Raw genomic sequence first — 18,585 nt, 5'->3', positions numbered from 1 at the left:
ACACAGAAACTCCACTACTTTAGCAACAACTTAGATCACGGAGACTCAGGTAAGTCTCAAGGTAGAATATAAAAGCTAATGGTTCAAGAGATTCTCTAGGTATCTCATTAATTCTGCATGCAATCAAAAAGACTATTCTACATCTATATCAAATAGACATCTCTACTGGATTCATCTTTCCTTAAACTGTTCATATCACAGATTACTGTATCACAATCAGTACTCTAAATGCCAACCATTCAAGTAAACTTTTTCTTTATACTTCCTTCCTAAAAATGTTATCCCTCCATGATTTCTTTTTTTAGGCTCCATTAGCTTTGTTAGACATGGAAGAAAAGAAACACGTATATAAACAAATGTACATAAATAAAACAGATATAGTATTGGTGCATTCATTTGAACTACTACTATGCATCAAACACTCACTACACGGTTAGTGGATAGGAGGGAAAGGCAATTTGTTCCAGCCATCTATAAATATTCTCTCAACTATTTACATGTTTCTCTTATCTTCCCTCTGCAACGCACTTTTATCCAAGATACCAAGATTTCAGTGAAAACTGCTGACAAGTATTGAGGAATTAGCACATTTTAGGCACTGAGGCAGTAATCGTTGGAAAAGTTTTATTAAATGGGTACAATGTACTATTCCTGTTTTACAGATGAAGGAATTGACAATTTGGGGGATTAAGTCATTTTCTCAAAACAGCTCCACTAATGTTAGGAGGATTTTCTAGAAAATTTAATAAATGGAGGTTTTTTTCCCAATAAATATGCTCTTCTGGAGATATGTAAGTTTATAGGCAGGCATACTTATGAAGCCTTTTGTCCATGATTTTAATACAAAAATATCAGAATAGAAGTTAACTAGAATTAAAACATACTTGCAGTAGGATATGAAACATTATTTCTTAAACATTGAATGCCAATTTCTTAAACATTTGAAGCATCCCCGTTGAGCATTGCCTCAAGGAACTAAGGTTATCAAGGTGAAGGGATAAAAATAGTTTCTGGGCTTTAAAGTATTAATTAAGCTAATTAAGACAAATTTGGTCAAAAAAAAAAAAAACCCTAAGCAAGTTTTTTATTCTCTACCTCCAACAAAAATGGGTGAGAGAGCCACTGAAGGAAGAAATTTGGAAATCAAGGGAATAGACATTGGTATACCTAACAGCATACAATTTTCCCTTATTCATGCCTAGATTACAGGTAGGATAAAAAGCAACAGAAATGGAAACTCTTACATTTGGAGATTCAAGACTAGAAGACTGTGGGAGCTCTGCAAGAAAAAGCCCATCCACGTCCCCTTCCCAACAATGGCAAGGCTAAACAATAGAGGGAATGAAATTGATGTCAGAAGTAAAAAAGTCACAGTAGTCATGTACATACAGCCCCAAGAGAAGTACAGAAAATCAGCTTAATCCGACTCAGATCTTTGAGCAGGTAAGAACATTGACAGAGAAAGCTGGTAGGGAGTGGAGGCATGACAGACTGTGAGTAAGGTGATACTGACCATCCGTGTCAGGACCATAATAAGGCCTTGGATATGTGAGCAAATGCAGAGACAGATACCATTAAGTGAAGATCATGACTTGCCAACTGTGCATGTCGGGAAGAGGAAGGACACACAAGTAGATGCCTCCTTCTCCCATTGATGTTGCAGCAATAGATCTATCCCCATCCCCAGCAAATCAGCCCCAAGGCTGGGGAGGTAGGTAAACAGTTTCAGAAATCCTAAATGTGATGGACTTTAAACCTGAAAATATCTGAGCAATCACCGACTTTTATATAGTTTATACCCAGAAAGGCTGGAGTCATTAATGTGATGTGACTGTATTTACCTGGAGAAAAGCAGACTAATTTTTCTGCTCTTGAGAAGGCAATAAGAATTCAGAAAAGAAATGCAGCTGTAGGAAAATAAAGTTACAGAACTCCATGCTAGATTTTGACCTCTCAAGCCCATGGCACACATGGAGAACTGTGGAACCTGAAATACCAGATGCTGCCTAAGTCCAGATCCATCTTTACCACGTTCCCAGTGGCCACTATTCTGGATTGATCATCATCATCCTTTCCTTGCTACATAGTCTTTATCACAGGGATGTGGACTTTGCCCTCCCCCTCAAGACTTGAGCTGTGTTCTACATTCCCTGGGATTGAAAATTGTTGATATGTCAGCCTAAGTGGAAGCGACAAGGAGAAACCTAAAAGTCTTTCTTTAGAAAAATGCCAGTTTTCTCTCTCTACAGTACTGTTGATAGAGAATCACTACTAATCCTTTCCAGAGTTTCTCTTACCAGGGAATTCACTGGCCAATTCTTTAGGCCCTGCCTCATGTTCTTCTAGGTTATACAGTGTCTTTGCAATAGCAATAAAAGCTTGGGATTTCAGTATCAAGCAGCTTTAGCTACCCAGGGCTCTCAACCCCACTAAGTAATAATGAAATCCTTCAAGCATTATTTACCTTTTACTTAAAAGGTTATCTTTACCCAGACTATGTGAATATGGCTATAAACATAAAGCCACAAACATTTCTCCTTTATCTTTCCTGTTACACTTTTAATTTACTAATCATCTCTCTACTATTTTTATTCTTCCTAAGTCAGCTTGTTTTCCTCCATAGGGTATAATTTAACAGCTTGTTTGGTCCTTTTTCTCTACCCTACTCATATATCAATGCCTTCTTGTTCTGGTCAGCAAGTCTTCTGCCAAGCGTGTTCTTCCCACTCTTCATTAGATGTACTCTTTCTTTTGCCAGGAGCATTAGTTTAGTATCATGCATCATGGTCCAGAAAACTAAATTCTGTTCTTTGACACCATCTACAGAGCCAGCTGTTCACTTCTTAGCTCCTTCTTTATCTTCCAAAGTACCAACCTTCAATTAGAAGAAATTAAACCACCACCTGTGTCCCTAAGACCTTCAATTTTTCCTACCTAGGTTTCTAAATACATTATACATATATTCCAGGGGTTTTTGTCCTTCTTACATTCAACAGTTCTAATTAAAAATGGTACCTGCGTGTAAATATCAGAAATGTTAAGTGATTTCCTCTGGATCAGTACTATATCCCTTATTGTCATTGAGCCTTTAGTATCATTAATGGATATTAACATATCTTAATCCTTGCTTTTTATCTATATTCATTTTACTTTCTAAAGACAATCATTTCAATATTACCCTAAGAAATACATTGAGTGTAACATTTAAATCAAATTTTAGCTCCAAATTTTGCAATTATATTCCTGTTAGAGTTCAGAACTAATTTAGCAGTGTTTTGGAGGTTTTTGGGTTTTTTCTATCCAAAACTCAATCCTTAACATGTTAATCTCCTTTATTCAAAGGCTATTATGCTTATTAATCATATGCCTTTATTCAAGCTATGAATTTCTACATAGTTCAGATGAAAGGTCCTAAGAAAGAAATAAAAAGCAATAAACCTAACTCAACATCACTGAATTAATCTGCGAGTGAATATTCTAATTGTTTTACCTTTTAAAGAATATCAAATACTTTTTCTACAACTTTAAGAAATATGTATTCAAGGGAAGCAACAACTATGGATTTGAGAAATCAAATTTAAAAATGACCTCAAAATTATTTTCATCACATTTTTGTATTTTTGGTGCTCTCTTTTGTTTCCACTGGGACATGGGGCCATGCAGCTTACAAATGCAATTTTGAGTTAAATAGCAGGTCAGAGCGCTTGGGAAAGCTTACTGCTTATTTACAAATGTTCTCTCCCTTTTTATTGAATTATTATATCCTAAACTCCTAAAAGTCGGATTGGGGGGGGGGGAATCTTAGGCAATTAGGCTCAACAGGATTTACCAAGTTTTCCTGCATATAGCAGGTACTTTCTAAAAGCTCTGAGTCAGAAGTCTTTAGAACTTAAAAGCTGTCTATCCCTAAGGTTTCCTGATCAAATAGAGGGCACAGGGTACCTGGGTGGCTCAGTCAGTTCAGTGTCTGACTACTTATTTCCAGCCCCACATCGGGCTCTGCTCTGAGTGTAGAGCCTACTTAAGATTCTCTCTCCCTCCCTCTGCCCCTCTCCCCCACTCATTCTCTAAAATAAAATAGGGGGCACAGAAGTAAATTTGAAATTCAGATAAATTTATTAGAGTTATGCACAGTTGCATGGATATACTCATACTAGTAAGTATTGGCTATTTATCTGACATTCTAATTTAACCGAGTATCTTGTGTTTTTATTTGTCAAACCTGGCAATCCAGTATCACTGAACTATGGGAATTTCTTCCTAAGGCTCATTTCCATACAATTAGTTGCAACTCTGAATGCAGTCCTGGGCTCGGAGTACCCATGAATCTAGAAGAGGGACCAGTATTCAGCTACTATTTCTTTGTTGCTTGGTAAGCATCCATTAGTTTGTAGATATCAGAGTTCTAATCCTCTAACCAGAGTGAAGTAAAGGTTTTATCTTTCCATAAAGGGCCCCATGACCATCTCTGTCCATCATACCAACCTCAGCATCCTGTATTCATTGGGGCACTGTTTCCACAGATTAGCAGACAGAACCATTCCAAAGTTCTTGGAATACCATCTGACTCTGGTTGTACATGAGAATCACCTGGGAAGCTCTCAAAGCATGTGGTACACTGCCTCCATCCCAAAGTATATCTGGGAGTATGGTACAGTCATTGGCATATGCTACTCCCAGGTGATTCTAATGAGTAGCCAGGATGGAGATCTTTACTATAGACAGGAGCAGTGATGCTCAAATTTGTTGCAAATGAGAATAATTTAGGAAGCTTTACGAAAATTTTTACAGCAACGCTAAATACATCACTTATCTGCGGGTAGGATGAAATCATCATAACATTTCAAGGTTGGATAAAGTCATCAGTAACTGTTTAAGCTTCCCAATTCAGCCATAACTGAGAACCACTGCCCCCATAGGTAGCCAGTCATTTCACTGAACTTTGAATCTCACTCATACCACCATCCACAGATATATTTTTCTTTCTGTTCTTCATTGACTCAGATACATACCGTAGTTTATTTTCTTTATACCCATCTCCGCGCATACACCAAGAAGTTACTCAAAGTGGACTTTCCTAAATTGCAGACTACTGAAAGTTTGGGGCAAAGGAATTTTACTTTTGGGAAACATCTGAGAAATCTTAAATTGATATTTACTTAGACAGGCTTTTTCCTCAAAGTTTTTGGCTACCCTGACATCAGAATTACTTTGTTTGCTCTGTTACAAAAAAGATTTTGACCCATCAAATCCACTGACATCTTTATATAGGGTAATTTAGCCCTTCTCCACACAGGCAAACTTTACATACATACGCTGAAAAATCTGTGCAGGGCACCCACTCTTTCCCACCAGTCTAAGTATAAGAACACCACACACACGCACACAGAAAAAGTCAATGATGCTATCAACACTCCTATCACCAGCACTATATATCACACCCAGCACTACAACGGCTAAGACGTTAAAAATCAACTTGAACTTTAAGTAACACTGCTTTCAAACAATTATTACAGGAATAAATTTAATTATAGAATGTGGTAATAAGATAACCTTCCATTGAATTCTCCAAGTAAATTTCAACACAAATCTTAAAGCTTTAAAACATTTTAATATAGAAAGTCAGAGGGGGGCGTCTGGGTGGCTCAGTTGGTTCAGCAATGGACTCTTGATTTCAGCTCATGTCATTGTCCCAGGTTCGTGGGATAGAGCCCTGCATTGGACTCCATACTGAGCATGGAGCCTGCTTAAGATTCTTTCTTTCTCTCTTACGCACCTCCCAGCGCGCTATTTAATGGAAAGAGAAAGGAATTAGAACAGACTAAGTTTAAATGTTTAAGGGGTGTCTGGGTGGCTCTGTCAGTTGAGTGTCCAACTTAAGCCCATATTGATTGGGCTCTGCACTGGCAGTGCAATCCTCTATCACTGACCGTCCCCCACTTGTGCTTTCTCTCTCTCAGAATAAACTTATAAAAAAAAAAAGAATTTTCCATTTGGTAAAGATATGGCCCAGAGGTTAAGATAAGATTCCCCCAGGGGCACCTGTGTGGCTCAGTCGGTTAAAGGTCCAACTTCAGCTCAGGTCATGATCTCATGGTCCATGAGTTCAAGCCCCACATGGGGCTCTGTGCTGACAGTTCAGAGCCTGGAGCCTGCTTCAGATTTTTGTTTTCTCCCCATCTCCCCCTCCCTCCTCCTCCTTCCCCCTCTCAAAATACACAATCATTAATAAAATAAAAAGCATTCAATGTTTTCATTTCCCTTCACTTCATCCCTTGAAGCCTCCTTCTTCCTACATGGCTACTCTACTAAGATGCTGGCCCAAGGAAGTGCTATTTCTGGAAAACTCCAACCTAAGGAAACAAAGCTGATGCAGGCTTCCTAAGCAGCTGTGGCTCTTGCTCAAAAAAATACAAAATGAGTTCCTTTCTTTCATGATCCTTTATCTGAGTGGGAAAATACTCTCTACAGAATTTTTACATAGGAGGACCATATAACTATGGTTTTCTTTGTGCCAAGAATTCTGCTAGCATTTTGCATGTATTATTTTAATCCTTCCAAAAGTGCTAGGAGATGAATAATGTTATCAATATTTAAAAATACAGAAAATTGAGAGTTGATGAACCTCACTCAGGATTCACATCTAGCAATAGCCAAAACTCAGTTTAAAATAAATCTGACTCCACAGTCTCTTTGAAAGAGTAACTGGAGTTCTTCAAAATTCTTAGGATATGGCATCTAAATATATATCCTGAAAGTAAGCACAAGATAGGTAGGAGATAGTACTTCAAATATAATCTGATTATGAAGGGAAAAAAAAACCACTGTGGCATTTCAACAATTGAATCTTTTCCATAGTTACCAAGAAAAAACAGGTTTCAAGTTTCCTTCCAAATATTAGAACTTACCCAAAAGAAAATGAATCAGGCAATCAAATTGTTTTTCAACTGAGTCCAGCTAAGCCTTAGGAGTTCCACTGGTAAGAATAGAAGGTTTGTAAACCCCTAATGGAGTACAGATCTCCTATTTTACAGAGGAAATTAGTAAGGTCCAGAGGGGTAATAATCTGTCTACTATCACCTGGCTAATAGCGAGCCTGAGGTAAACATTTAGGTCTCATATTTAAGATCAGTACACTCAAGGGACTCCTGGGTGGCTCAGTCGGTTAAGTGTCCAACTTCGGCTCAGGTCATGATCTCATGGTTTCTGAGTTCGAGCCCTGCATCGGGTTCCGTGCTGACAGCTCAGAGCCTTTAGTCTGCTTCAGATTCTGTCTCTGAACTGTGCCCTGCTCATGCTGTGTGTGTGTGTGTGTGTGTGTGTGTGTGTGTGTCTCAAAAATAAACAAAAAAAAAAGATTAGTACACTCAATTATAGTAAGATGCTAGAGTTTGAAAAGATTATGGCAAAGAAAAAAATGGTAGTCATTCATTGACTTAATGAAAGCTGAAACCCATGCTAAACCATCTCAACTAAGTATCTTCTCAGCACTTGCTCATCCTTAAAAATATTAGAGATGATATTATGACATCCAGGACTACCATAGGTGCCCAATAGTTGTGCACAGCACAAGTAGAGGGAGCATTAATCATATATAGTTTTCAATGGATAGTTTGAGTGGCTGGACTTGTGGGACATGGTGGTCCAAATAACAATTCAGCAATTTGATTAAAAATTCTGATAGAAAATGAGCATTCTGACATTTCCCCCATCTATTCCATGTTTTTATTGTTTTTAGTAAAAGAGACATCGTTTTCCCTAGAGCATTTTCCAGATTCATTTGCACACTACAATAAGCCTCCATACACAATCTGAAAATATCTTGTTACAAAAATGCAGGATAATGGCTTACCTCCTGTTATCTGCTTCAGCTGGAAAGTGGATGCTAGTTTGAAGAGTCTGTCATAGATAATGGCAACTTCATATTAGCTCTGAGGTACTCATAACATCCATCCCAGTTCCAAAGAACTACAAGATCTTGTTACTTTCAGTTTTATATTTTGCATTTTATCTATTTGTGGGGTCTGTCAGCTATATTAGAGTAATATTATAGTCTGTATATGAAACAGAAAACTCTCATCTTAAAATAGACTATAATACTGCACCTTATTAAAAAATTCAAGTGCATTTTCTCCTAGAGACCATGACTTACAATGACTGTTATCAACATGCAATTACTTTGGTTACCTTGGAACATATTGACATTCATTCATTTAAAGATAATGTAACACATTTTTATTCATTGGAGTAATCTGTAGATATGATTAAACATGGATGCCCATCTCATACTTGGGGATAAAATGAAAAAAAAATTGCAATCAAGGCTTTTGCACTGTTAAAAATAGCTCATATTAAATTGAGAAAATTACATTACGGCTTATTTCAAACACAATTGCAAATGATTATAAGGAAACAAAATCACAACTTGGATAACTGCTATGTGAGAACATCCATTCTACCCAATAATGGGACATTGGAGGCACACTCACAGGGCAAATGCTTCAGTAAAAGAATCATTGACTGTTCAAGAGTGATTGTCTATTTATCTCCATTACAGTGTATAGATGCAGAGAGATGGTCAAAGAGTGGCTAAGGTATATTATTAAGGAGAACATAACTGGAGAGGATGCCATGGATAAACTGTTTTAATATTAACTACAGAATGCATTTGCTGGAAAGCTGGCAATATGGCTTAAAGATTCATATTTATATCAGGATTTCCTTCATTTTAATGGTCTTATTCAGAAAGCAGTCTAACGAATTAGGTAAACCATCATTAATTTTCAGAGATTCCTATCTGGGAAGCCAAAAAAAGGAACAGGGATTAAAATACACAGAAATGCTTTTAACAATTATCAATTTAGTATAACCCAAGATGCAATTTTTTTTTACACCCCAAGGAAAAATCCTTATACTGAAAGTGTCACCAGAAACACTATCACCCACCAAAAATAAGTTAAAAAGTTCTAAATGGCAGTTATTAGTGGCCCTCCCAGACAATGTTATCTTCCCTCGACATTGTTGTTCTTTATCATGAGCACATTAGGGCTCCCTTGATCCAAAGTTAATACCAACTCTTCTAGGCACGGTTTCCAGCCTTCAGGAGTCCATCAGAGAAAGTCATTTTCAGGTAAACTATGAAGTTGCTTTGTTAGAAACATTTAAAAAATACATTTCATCTGCATTAATTTGCAAAGTACAGTAAAACAGTGGATTGCAACTAGTTCTGCGAGTGTTCCTCAAGCAAACATTTCTAATGAATTTTAATTTGATAAATGAGCAATGTCTTGCAATACTAGTACATGATGCCGAACATCACATGATCACCACTGACCCAATGGTTGTGGAAATTCACCTTGATACACAAGTGCTTCCGATTACAAGCATGTTTCTGGAACAAATTATGCTTGCAAACTAAGGTTTTACTGTATTCATATGAGATGGTCTTTCCAGGTGATACGTTTATCCTAGGGTATCGGTGAAAGGAGAGAAGTTACATGTTAGCATGTGAGTTCTATTCAACTTGCACCACCAGAAAACTTGTCTACTCTAAAATTTACAACTTTATTCACTAATAAATAATGACTCAAACTCACAGGAGTAAGTGTAATTAATACGTAATTCTCTAATCATTTTTTTCTTCCTTCACCAGTGTTTGGGCTAGAAAGCCAGTATTATTTGGTAAGAGATCTAAAATAAGGGTTACAAATTAGGGCTAATATGGAGTACCTATTTCATTCTTTTCTAAGAGCTATGCCCCTTTATTTCAAGGAATCAAAAATGAAGTTCACCAACTCCAAAGCAACCTTCTGGACCCACACATCAGAGTATCACTGGAGAGGATGGAGAGTAAAATAAAGATGTGACCAGCACTCCTTCATCAGGCCATCTAATGGCATCTCTGTGATAATGTGAATTAGTGTTCCCCCTTTCATTCCCTCTCTGTCTGGAAGTTTACGTAGTAGAGTTCATGCGGTATAAATTAGGACATAGAGTTTTGGAAGGTGGAAGTGAGATAAGAGTCCTTGGACTTCCACTTCAGCTCTTTCTCCTGGGAAGGAAAGTCTTGGAAATGTTTGTTGTTTGCTGGTTCCTTAGTATCCCTTCTCCATCACAGGAGATTAGAAGCAATGACAGCAACCTCAGAATCTATCAACTCCGGCCTCCGATCCCTTGACTATAGCTACAGGAGTGTTTTGAAACCACAATACTAGTTAGAGTCTTGAAGTTACAAGCTCTCCCATGGAGTCTGTTCTCTTTCATTCTGGGTGGGAGTCATTCCTGGAACCAAGCATCCACTTTTTGTTCACCTCTAATTCCTCATATTAAATCCCCTGCCTGCTTAAAATAATGCATCATTTCTTCACCGATTCCTTGTTGATGCACTGCCGGTTCTTTCAAACAAAGAATAAGATCATCCCAGAGAAGACTAGGCCGAAAGAAAGTTTGCTCTCTCAAAAACAAAACAAAATAAAAACAAAAATGTGATAAACACATACATGTAGTATATATATTTTAATACATTTACGAATACAAGTTTAAAATGTATATATATATTATAAATTATAGAGAGACAAAGTAAAAGTGATTATGCAGAGTAAACATTTTCCTGGATCATTTAGGATGGAAAAAGGAAATAGACAGGAATTTACACAGGACAAAAGGAAACTATTACTACATTACTATCTACAGCCTATTTTAGCTTGTCTTCCTTCCTAAGAATTCTAAGTATTTACCTCTGTTAATTCACTCGGTTTTCCACAGCTTCATTAAAGGCAAAGGTAGAACACTCACATTCATCAAAACTGAGACAGTGACTTCCCTCAAGGCACAAAGTCAAACAGAGGCCGCCCCCTCACCGACTTGGAGTTCAGCACTGAACCTGGGAAGGAAGATCTAAGTTCATAGACTAGCTGGGACCTCTGCCTTCATTCATCTGACCCTTACAACACATGCCCAGTGGTCACATCAACATCAATGTCGTTGTTTTCCACATACTCCCCCAATAAAACGGAACTATATAAGATTATTTTAAGAATCCTTAAGAAGGTGAAGGATCCTGAAAAGAATTTAAAAAAAAAAAAAGCCGTATTCTGATTTTCTTCATTATAAGAGGGTCCATTCCCCACAGATAGTACTACTAGCAACTCTAGGAAAACTGAAAGCTGAAATATAGTTTCTCATGAATTTGAAATATAGATCTATTCTAGAATCCATTTTATGGAGAAAAGTTTTAAAAAAAAGAAGTAAAACTATGCAGGCTGGATTTTTATTCCCTAAAGATTCACCTCCATCTCCGTGTGTCTCTAAACTTCTGCCTCTGTTTCTCCACTTCAGTTGGGATTTCTAACTTCTGTTGCTTTTCAGCTCTTCTCTCCTGTTCCAAGTACATTTTTTTCCTTTCTCCCTACTACTTTATTTTCCTTCATTAAATAGCCATTGTATAAAATTGAAGTTATTTCTTGTTGTATTTAATAGTTTAAGCCCATAAAAGTAGAGAATTGAAAAGTTTTATGATTTTCTCCAAAATATTGATTTTTTTTCTGTGCATTAGTAACTCTTGATAAAGAAAAATCTTCCCACCATTTCTCAGACTGGCTGCCCACAAATGAAATGTAATACTTATACTGTGACCCTACTTCCATCTGGAATCACTCTGAATTTGGAAGGTCTTTTAAGAAGTTCTTATGTCTAGAAAATTTATAATAGTGTTGGCAGCAAAATTTCTCAACACGTTTTCTTCACCTCATAGTGTTGCAGTGTGTATTCTAAAGTGGGGGAAAAGCTCAATTATTAAATAATATATAAATGTTGATTGAAGTTCTCAATAGTTAGTTCTCAATATGCTGTAAGGATAATTGACACACCTAAGTATACAATTTAAAATTTTTAGTTGGGCAACATTGGTGTTATTTAAAAATGAATGTTTTTCCTCATGTAAGGAAAAATGTACTCATGAGTAAACTGCATCTTTTCTATATTAACATGGCTTTGTTTGCAATCCAGCTGATTTGAAAAAACTAGACAAAACCAGAAAATGCTTTACAGGAAAAACTGTGGCTATTCTAAGGAGTCTAGCCTTATCTCTTCCTCAGGTCCATCTGAGCCTTCAGGTCACCTTTTATTGCTCTATAATTACTTTGATCTACTGGGTTTTATGAAATTAAACATTTTTAAATAGCTACGTCATCTTCTTTTCAGCCTATACTGGTCAAATTCTATCTCCTCTTTTATCACCTACCACTGACTATGGAACATGCGCAGATATGACCCAGCTAAGTTAATTGTCAGCCAACGTAGCTGCACCTGAACCTTATCAGTGAAAGAGCACTCTGTAACAAAGAGACCCAACTGAGTTTCTGGATCCCCTGGTCAAGTTTCTATTCTGAATGACCTTGAGCAAGCACATCATCTCTCTTGTTCTGACTCTTCTCTAATGGAAAACAAGCATCTTGGCTTGAAGTATACAGGACTCCTTCCAGCACAACAGTTTATTATTCCAGGACTTATTTTCCAAGTGTCAGATATAGCATACTCACTGAAGCTACACACCCCAGAAAGGTGAAAGTAGCTTTTCCAACAAGTATAATATAACCCAAACAAGTCAACATTTACAAGAAGACACAAATGTGATCCAACCACTGTGTTTCGTGCCATGAGGGAATCAAAAGAAAAGCCCCCATGCTTGAGAAGGGGACATCTAGATTACAAGGCATGAAGCACATAAAGCAAGAGTCCAAAAAGATTAGCAAACACACTTTGCAAGAGGCAAAATGGCACAAACTGCTGGGGGAAAAGCATGAAATGTCAGGAGAAGCTAATCAGGAAGGATTCCCTGGAAGTGTCTGCTTTCTGAGTCACTGGAAATAAGGCTTATTTGTTAGAAAAGGGGAGGTAAAGTTTGGGGCCTGCAGAGGAGTATGTGAAGGCACACAGGCATAAGCAAATATATAAAGGGCAACAGTGGAGTCAGTTACACACAGGAATTTTCTCCGCTGCAGAAATACACCCTTTAGCACATGTGAGGCAACATGAATGCATATTCATCCAGTACATTTATGGTAAGATTACAACAGCAGGAAAGACTAGTTGTCTGTAGTGCCCCTGCAGTTGATTCACAGGCTCACTACAGTCACCAGTTTATGTCCTCATGATGTCACAATTTATCCAACAGCTTCCAAACACTTCCCCAGAACTTACTCAGAGGTATTGAACCACATGGTTCTCTGCCCCCACTTATTTACATGTGACTTCTCATAATATCATTACCAAGAAATGGAGACCCTTCAACACCCGGGAGTAGTATCAACAAAAGTCACACTCAGTCAAACCCTTTCCATTCAAGGAGATTCCTACTGCTGTTCTTGCTTACCTTGCCTCACTTTTGTGGCACTCACAATACCAGTTTAAGAGGGTTTTTACCCCATTTTTCCAAGTATCTTCCATGATTCACTGAGTTAATCCAGTCTATTCCTTCTTGCTATAACTAAAATATTTTCTTCTAATATATGACTTGTTTTGGTAGTATTATCCAGTGAGGAGATGGGTTCATCACAGAAGACCAGGGAGAAGCAGATATTTTTATCATTACAAAATGCATGACAAGATTTGCATTTGAGGAAGCTTTAGCAGCTATAGACATAATAGTAGGTATGCTGATAAATGAACTGATGCTGGAGGCAAGTAAGAAGCCAGGTGGCTATTTCAGTCTTCTAGATGTAAAATACAAATGATCTATGTAAGCTGGAATGATGGCATGGCGATAATAGGAAGGCATAAGTCCAAAAATGTACTTAAATGTGGTAAGTGCTTACTGATGCACTGAACTGAAGGTAGTTACACCACACACACCTAGAGCTACAACACTAGGAAACTAGTCAAGGCATACAAAGGAATGGGGAAAAAAGGAAGTTGGATTGGGATGGACAGGAATTCAACATTCCTCAATTCCCCCTAGTATTTATTGAGAATCTACTAAATGCCCAGTGGTGTGCTAGATCCTAGGGATGCCAGAGTTGCTAGGACAAACCTTGTCGCTTTCTTCATGGGGCTTACAAACTATCAACATATGACTCTAAGTAACCAATTATTGTTTAAAGTGCTGCATTAGGGAAGTTCAGGCTATTACCGGTCAGGGGATTCAATTCATCTGATATTTAAGGGAAAACAGGAGAAGAATTTGAAAAAGCAATGTATTCAAATGAGACATATTTTAAGAGTACTTCATTTGAGATATTCATGAGAAATCGAATTATTTTCAAACTCTGTACCAGACACTTTACATATGCTGTTTCATTCGAATCACACATTAGTCCTGTAAGGTAATTATGATTTCATTTCTAAAACCAAAAACTCCCAAATGCATTAAATTGACTGTGATGGCAAGGCAGGTAAATACTAAAGTTGGAAATCTGCCCCAGTCGACCTGCCTGAAAGACCTGCTTTAATTGGTTAGAAGGGGTTTTTTTTGTTTGTTTTTTATTCTGAAGGAAATTACCTCTATATTCACTCCCTTTGACACTAGCTCTGTGGCGAATAAACCCAATTCTTCTTCCCTATGGCAGCTTTTAAAATATTTAAAGACAAATATGCCCACCAACTCAGCTTTCAAGTTTTTCACCACATTGTACATATGTTTGTGTATTCTAATAAGGAGAACTATTACATTACATACCACCATGTAGCTTGTTTATTCTTGTAGATAAGGCAGTAACACCATATTATACTGAGACTTGGCCTAATTTCTGTTATGAATTTTATATACATATCTCAGTATCCTGTTCCATTCTCTACTACATTCTATATCCCCCACCTCAATCCCTTTCAATTTCCATTTGTACCTCTTCGACTTCCCTTGTTAATTTTCCACAGTCCCAGTCTGCTCACACAAGTTATCAATAAATGTTGGTCACACCCTCCCCCTGCCTACTTTTAGCCCTTTGCCTCCTTCTTTTATGTATATTATCTGACAGTTTTTTAACGCTTTTATTTGTCACACCAAGCTTCTCCATTTGCCATTTTTCTTATTAGCTACATTAAGGTTCTGCCAGTTTCTTAGGTTAAAGTCCTATGGAGTTTCCTGTGCTACAGCTAATATATTTATTTCAGTCAGCTTTTGACATGCCCTGATTCGAGAGACCCCCCGAAAACAAACCACCAGAGCCCAGAGTCAAAGCCAAGCGGCAAGGGTCATTTATTGCAGGTTCGAACCGGACCTCCGCGCACTCCTTGCCGGTGACGCTAAGAGGCCCGGAGCAAGGTTTTTACAGCACTTTTATAGACATGCACAAACAAGTTATGGGGAAGTTAGGGGTTCTCCATGGTTACAGAGCTGTTATTGGTTCACATTTAAACTTGAACACTCAGCAGAACTTAATTGGTTCCCGATTTTAGGTCAAATCACAACCGGACCCGCCTTGGTTAGTTCCAGGAACGAAGGGGGGGGGGGGGGGGAACACCTGGTAATTTTTTTTCAGTCTCTCACTTTTAGTCACATTTCTAATTAAAACCCACAAGTAAAAGTTGATAGAAAACAGGTGAGCTTGTACTACAACAACACCTGTTTTAAACTTGGACCTCAAATGGAAAAACAAACCACTTACATTTAAAAAAAAAAAAAGCATGTATATCAGCTCTTTTCTTTCCCTGTGCCTATGAGACCTCAGGATCATTGGCTTGAAGTAATAAAGCACCTAAGTGAATATCTTTAGGGAATTTAAGAAAATTTGTCAAATGCCCTATGACAAGTAGGTGTTTTATGATTTCTAAACATTGATTTCAAAACCACTTTCAGCATGCGAAGTCTGGGGTTTATTCTGCCCCAGTGTACATTAAGCCCATTAACGTTAATGGCAAAACATAATGAGCCTCATGACATATGGGGGGAGGAGTGGAAAACTCTCAAACTGAGAGAAGACATCTTAATTGTTTGTCTGCCTTTAAACTAGCAAGAACTATCAGATGGCTATACCAGTTAAAGGTCTTGTACATTATACTCAATATTAGCAGTAGCAATCTTCCTATTAGAGCCTCCGTTCATCAATGTTAACTTTACACGTTAACGTTTGTGGAAGACAAAGCTTCTCCCGGTAGTTCTCTCTTACACAAAACATACACACACACTTCACGCCACTTGTGAGGAGAGGGAGATCTGATATTAGGAAATTCTCAGGCTATAAGCAGTTATGCTGCCATTACTCACGGGTTCAGCAGCCGTGAAGACCAGATGCCAGAGAAAGCATGGGCACTTGAAGAACCACTCTTGAATCCATTTCTTCTGACTTGCCTCTCTCTGGGCACTTTGAGTCTTTTTCTCCACCTTAAATTTTATCCCATATGTGTGGTATAAAAAATAGGACTGGGCCTCCTCTGTCTCTGGAGAGATCTCATCTCTGGAAGACTAGAGCAGAGAGAAGAGAACCACTTGGTCTCTTCTGGAGGTTCCTATCTTGTCACAGGAAAATATGCATTTTCTCTTTCGTAAGTATCCCAGATAGCACCTCAAACCTTCTTTCCACTCCCTTCCCTCTTCTCCTCAAAATAAGAGGATCTTATCAAGCTGCGTCCTGAGGAAAAGAATCCCTAGACACCCACGGCCTGGACTGCCTCTTCACCTTTGAACTATAGAAGGTGCAAACACTCCTCCCCCTCACGTTCTTCAGTAGTAAGAACACTTGGGCCTACGAAACCAATTTACAACGTGTGGTCGATGTACCAGCAGCAGTGGCAACACCCGTGAATCTGTTAGAAATGCAAATTGCCCGGCTTCATTCCAGGCAGACTGAACCTGAAACCCTGGAGTTGGGGCCCAGGAACTGCTGTTTTCGAAAGCTCTCTAGGGGATCTTTTAAGAGCTAAAGTTTAAGAAGTAGTGTTCTGGGGTGCTTCCGAAATGTTAACATGAAAATGAATGACCTGGGAATACCGAGAAGCTGCAAGTGGTGATTCTACACATTAACAAGGTCTCAGGTGGTACTGATGCCCTTGGTTCTTGGAACCTCCCACTTTTTTAGCATTGGCTTAATATGGGAATCAGCAGCAGAGCTTAAACACCTAGAACAACTGAGCCCCACCCAGAGATTCTGATTTAATTGGTTGACTGTGCAGCCAGGGCATCTGGGCCAATTGTAGTTATAAATCCAGTTGATATTTCAGGCTCTGTGTCTATTGTTTTCACTAGTTCTAAGCCCATAAAGAAAAGAATGTGACTGATACCTTAAATCCCAACTAGGAAGTTCACTGGGAAGGACTCAGTAATGTGACCTATCTACTGCAGTCTATGGGGAGGAAAGCTGTTTCCTTGGATTCATTTGGCCATTGTGCTTCTTTCCACAAGAGTGTTAAAACCAAAGACTGGAAGGAAAGTCCAAACTTTGGATATGAACCTAGAAGGAAGAGAACAAAGATATCTCCCAGTCTGCTTTGTAACAGGAAGGGTCACAACACGCATATGGTTTGCCAGGTTCATCATAGTAAAAAACTAGATAAGGAAACTGGTCCAACCCTAGTGGGTAATATAGTAGAGAGCAGTTGCATTTCCCCTGTGCTCTTAGCCCAGAGTACCCTACAAGGAGGAGAAAATGGCAAAGTGATCCCACAGATGAAATCTTTGTTATCTCTTTCTTGAAAATACACCAAGGAAAAACATCTACTGAAAATCCATTCAGTAAATATTTGTCAGATACCTGCTTTTTGGCAAGCTCAGTGGCAAGCACTAGGGATAAATTTCACTTCTAGAATGGTGGCCTACAGAGGCCTACAAACCTACTCCCCAGCAAAACAAGTGTAACTGGTGAAAATTATTTTCTAAGAAATTTAATCCTCTGCAATTTTCTTAAGAGAAAAATGAAGAAACATATATTCAAGAAAATCCACTAATACTCAGTAAGAATGTTAATAGTCTATGACATGTGAACCAATGTCTAGTCCCTATGAACAAAAGGTATGTCAAAAAATTAGAACACTTAGATTTGACAAATAAATTCCTAGGAAGACACAAACTACCAAAACTGACTCAGGGTGAGACAGAAATCTGAGAGATTAATAACAGGTAAAAAGATTGAATTAGAGCTCAAAAAACTACCTACAAAAAATGTCTAGTCCCAGATGGCTTTATTGGTAAAGTCTACCAAACCTTTAAAGAAGAATTAATAACAACCATTCACAAACTTTTCAAAAACCCTGAAGAGGAAGAAACACTTACCAACTCATTCAAAGAAGCCAGTATTACCTTAATACTAAAACCAGACAAAGACATCACAAGAAAACTACAGACCAATATCTCTTATGAATATAGATACAAAAATCCATAACAACATGCTAGCAAACTAAATTCAGCATGATATTAAAAAGATTATACACCATTACTAAGTGAAATTTATCCCAAGAAATCAAGCTGGATTTAACATTTAAAACTCATTGAGGGGGTGCCTGGGTGGCTCAGTCGGTTAAGTGTCTGACTTCAGCTCAGGTCATGATTTCATGGTTCATGGGTTCGGGCTCCATGTCGGGCTCTGTGCTGACAGCTCAGAGGCTGGAGCCTGCTTCTGATTCTGTGTCCCCCTCTCTCTCTGCTCCTCCCCTACT

At 38.1% G+C, this 18,585-nt stretch overlaps 1 long non-coding RNA gene across 1 annotated transcript in view; it reads right to left on the bottom strand.

Moving 5' to 3' along the window:
- Window positions 1–18,120, bottom strand: part of LOC123379199 — a 190,015-nt gene extending 171,895 nt beyond the window's left edge. Inside the window, exon 1 of the long non-coding RNA XR_006583399.1 lies at window positions 16,202–18,120. This is a non-coding gene — a long non-coding RNA (uncharacterized LOC123379199). The remainder of the gene's footprint in view (window positions 1–16,201) is intronic.
- Between the last annotated feature and the right edge of the window lie 465 nt (window positions 18,121–18,585).

Source organism: Felis catus, chromosome C1, assembly GCF_018350175.1.
Source record: "Felis catus isolate Fca126 chromosome C1, F.catus_Fca126_mat1.0, whole genome shotgun sequence".
Classification (NCBI taxonomy): domain Eukaryota; kingdom Metazoa; phylum Chordata; class Mammalia; order Carnivora; family Felidae; genus Felis; species Felis catus.
This window is presented reverse-complemented; position numbering and strand designations above follow the sequence as displayed.